Here is a 4,148-nt window from a genome sequence, read left to right on the forward strand (position 1 = left end):
TTTTTTTTTTTTTCTTTTTTTTCATAAGAAAATCATCAAAAATTCAGGAAGCAAACACCTCTCGAAATTCTCCCGATCGTAGGTCTCGACGTTATCGTCTCCTTCGCCTCGCGTTAATTTCTCATTTCGTCCGACTTTTTTTATGTTTTTTTCTTTTTTTATCTTTTTCTTAAAAAAGTTTTAGTCGCTCTCACCTAAAAATCCCCTACCGAAACGTATTGTAGACTTAACGCGCTACGTGTACTACGAGATTATCACACAGAAAGTTTGCTCACTCGGTGTCAACAATCAGTAATTTTTTTCTCTTTTCCCCCTTTTATTTCTCGCTTTCTCTCTTTCTCTCTTTCTCTCTCTTTCTCTCACTCTTTCTCACTTTCTCTCTTTCTCTCCCTCTCTCTCCCTCTTTCTCTCCCCCTCTCTCTCTCTCTCTCTCTCTCTCTCTTTCCCCATTAATCATCTTCATTTATTTCATTTTTTAAAATTTTCTTTTTTCCCCCTCTCTTTAGATTCCTTACGCACGCGCTCCCTCGCATTTAAAAAACTCTTAGCTTCTCGCTTCGTGCAACTCGCGTCTCTAAATAATCTATCACTCTGTCCGCGTTTTCACTCTCTCCCCCTCTCTCCGTATTCTTCCCCACGTTCTCTCCCTCTCGCGCTAATTTTATTCAGTCGTACGCAACTTTTCGAAAAAAAAAAAAAAAGCACACGAAATTTTTCTCTTCCTAGACTAATATATATATATATATATATATATATTTTTTTTCCCATAATATCGCGCGCGTTTACCCGCACCCATGTTCGCGGACTTTACGGAGAAAAAAGAAAAAAAAAACACGATTTTTTTTTTATATATATCTTTCCTTATTATTCTCCTTTCTCTCGCTCGCACACTTTTCACCCTACGCGTCGCGTGCGTTGCATTTACATCACCGAAAACGCGTATTTCGTTATAATAAATATACCCTAATTATGTCATCCTAATAGTTTGAGGAATTATTATTCTCGATGAACATACTTCGAAGTTATTCAATTTCCCTCTCTCTCTCTCTCTCTCTCTCTCTCTTTCTCACTGTCTCACCTCCACTGTCGTTCTTTCTCATTCTCTCCCTTTCTCTCCCGAGGTGTTCATATCTCTTTCGTTCTTTCGCTTTCTCTCTGTATCTATCTCTCTTGCACACGCACATCCAACGTTCTCGTTGTGCTCATTCTCTCTCTCTCTCTCTCTCTCTTGCGCTCGGATTTTTCTTTCTTTTTTTTTTTAGCCCGCACTCTCTCACAGCTATCCTCTAATTTCTTACACTTTTTTTCCACCATTTTTTTTTTCTGTTATCACGACGATTCTCGAACTCGATAGTTAATAATCGTAATAATAATATATAATCATATAATAATAATTAGTTTATTAGTGTGTGTGTGTGTATCTGTTTTTCAATTTTTTTTTTTTTTTATTTTCGCTTCGCCCGCCCGTTTCAAAGAGCGGGATATTCGCAAAAATCCTCTCTTCCTCTGCAGCGTGATACGACCTTCCGCTCGGCTTTTGTTCTTAAGTATATTTACGTTTTTTTATTTTTTTATCTCGCATTAATTACCGTTTAGTTTAATCGTTTATATAATAATTAATAGCTTGCAAGTGTTAACGTTAAATACTATTACTTAATTCTGCTTACACGTGTTTCCTTAAAACTTACGCGTTTAGGTATGTGTACGTATGCTTATTATTCCATTTTCCATCCCTCTCTCTCTCTCTCTCTCTCTCTTTATTCTCCTTCCTTCCTTCATCTCATTTATTAAAAACAATTCGCTCGTTCCCTTCTCTCTATCTCTTGCGAATTTCCCCTTTCTCTTCGTGCTTGAAAATCCTCTCGTTCCGTCCCGTGTACTCGTTCTCCGTGCTTACGGCCCCGCTCCACAAAACGTAATAACGGCGAGTCGATCGGCTTTCGTTCGTTTCCCTCCATTTTCCTCATTCTTCCTTCATTTTCTTCTCATTTTTTTCTTTTTTTTTTTGTTTCCTCACAGTCTCGTCATCCACATATTCGTACCTCGAACAGGAATCGCGCGGGCTCTCTTGTCCGTGAATTGTTTCGTCGGCACAGGGAATCCCTTTCGTTCTGTCCAGTCTCGAGCCCGCGTTTTCATTTTCCCTTCCGTTTCCCTTCTCTCGGACAGCTTCCATGGGCAATCGCGCACTCACACGCTCCAACGATCGATTTGGAATCGCGAGAGGATTCGCGATCTCGATCGTTCGAGCGGGGGGAAGACGCGACGAGAGACGAGAGGGACGCGGGTTTCGGCTCCGTTCTTTTCCTCTTTCTTTTTTTTTTTTTTTTTCCCCTCCCTCGTCTTGTGTGTTCTCGCCTTCGAAGTTCTTTCTTTTTTTTTTTTGAGCGCGTGTTCGCGATTCGTTTGCGTTTGATCCGTGGCGGTTCGTCCTTCGCGCCAGAGGACCCCTCGATCCTCGGTCGACGGAGAAAGAAATCGAAAATTAGCTTAGCTCGGATAGAGAATTAGGCTTCGACGGTTGTGATTTCCTCGGTTAAACGGAGATTTATCGCTTTGTTTCAATCTTTCTTTCCGATCTGCTTCTTTTTTTCCTTTTTCATATTATTCAGAATGCCCACGAACGACGTGGCGAGCCTGCGTGTATGCTGCGATGAGAAGGACGACTCGGGATTTTTCTGTTTCATTTCTTTTTTCTTTTTTTTTTTTTTTTTTTTTTTTTGGAAATGGATCTCGTCCCGGTTTCGATATACTGTTGTCGGTCAACTGTTGGCATGTTTTCTAAGCGTGTGAATGGCCGAGCTTTCGCCCGGCCGTTTGAAAGCTTCATTTGGGTACGGTTTTTTAACTGCTGGTTCAACAAATTGTGTTAATATGCTATTGATCGTGTCGGTGTGATGTCCTGTTTCCCTCAGATTATTACTTTCTGTTTATCGGTTGGCTGGCTTATTCTTTGTCGCAACAATGGTAGAGTATCAGGGTGCTTGCTTTTCTCTCTTTCTCTCTCTCTCTCTTTTTTTCTTTACGCGGGGTTTGATTATTAGATTAAATGTTTTCAACTTTGGTTCTCGCTTTTTTTTTCTTTTTTTTTTTCCCTTTTTGGTTAATCATGAGTGTATACGTGGCAGTTAAATGTTCATTAAATGATTACGAGTAGGATGCTCCGTTTTCTTCTTTTTCTTTTTTTTTTTTTTTCGAGAAAGACGTTGACGCGTAACGCGCTGTAATACGCAAGTAGTAGCGAGCTCAGTTTAATCCACGAATGCGTTTTGCGAAATGGAGTTATAACGTTCCTCATTGAGATCCCTATATAATAAGCCTCCACGAAATCGTTCGTTAAAATCGTTGAGAAAAATTTTCAAATAAAGACGTCGTAAAAAAATAATCGATCTCCAGGATCCTTTTTTTCTTTTTTTTTTCTTTTTCTTTTTTTTTTTTTTCCTTTAAATTTAAAAAAGAGACCGAGAGATCTCGTGCATCTCATCCCTCGATCCGATGTATTATTATAATTCGTATCGCAATAATTCGATCACCTAACAATTATAATCGAATTAATTATTTATCGGTTTTTCCCTATGATCATCACTCGTCAATTTCCAATTTCTCGCGTGTTCTAGTACCTGTTATTATAAACAACCAAGTTATTAGACGTAAGCGTTAACGATGAAACGCGACGAAAAGTTTTTATGTCGGATATTTTTCAACGTATCGTCAAATGTGTTTTATTTTTCTTTCATTTGAGGCGCAAACGCGCTGGATCAGCGCAGCGGGATACCAACTACAACCAACTATCGTGCGCTCCGCGTTGATCGCTTCGCGCATTGGTAGATTAAAATCATTCCTCGAGATTCACCGCTATATATTTCCCCCTGGCGAATGATGATGTTGTCGTCGCTGATCGTAACGTGCGAGTAGCTTAGGAACTGAACGCCGAACGATGAGCACGAATGAGGGCGACGCGTGCCAAATCGAAATATCCTTGGCAGGGATCACGAGATCCCGAAATTCGTCGCGACTGCAGCAGGTACGTAATCGTCGTTTCGAAAACTCCCTCCCCTCCCCCCTCCCGTGGAACGAACCTTGCACTCTTCCATTACCTCCTTTCCTTACCCGAACGTAAACGTTTTGTTTCTTTTTTTTTTTTTTTT

The sequence above is a fragment of the Apis dorsata genome, unplaced genomic scaffold (assembly GCF_000469605.1).
Source record: "Apis dorsata unplaced genomic scaffold, Apis dorsata 1.3 scaffold_963, whole genome shotgun sequence".
NCBI lineage: Eukaryota > Metazoa > Arthropoda > Insecta > Hymenoptera > Apidae > Apis > Apis dorsata.